The sequence below is a fragment of the Penaeus monodon genome, chromosome 15 (assembly GCF_015228065.2).
Source record: "Penaeus monodon isolate SGIC_2016 chromosome 15, NSTDA_Pmon_1, whole genome shotgun sequence".
NCBI lineage: Eukaryota > Metazoa > Arthropoda > Malacostraca > Decapoda > Penaeidae > Penaeus > Penaeus monodon.
In genome coordinates, this window is record NC_051400.1 from 47,016,095 (window position 1) to 47,016,404 (window position 310).

Sequence of the window (310 nt, forward strand, 5' to 3'; positions counted from 1 at the left end):
AACGTTTTATAATTTTGTCACTTACTATTTTTATCCACTGTTCTTTTACACATGTGCTTGTCTGTCTGTAGATCGCTTTATTCAAATGTCACACCCTTATTTACCTTGCAGTGTATTTCTATATAGTCTAGACACACCACAGTAAATATCTCCTAAACTGATATTATCTGAAGATCTTAAGAGTTCTATACCATTACGCAGGCTTTCTCTACACCTTATTCTCTTTCCCTTAATATCCCTCATCCTGTTTCCTGTAATAATCGCAAAATATGCTTCAACCCCGACTTTCTTTCCTCTGTCCTCCATCTCT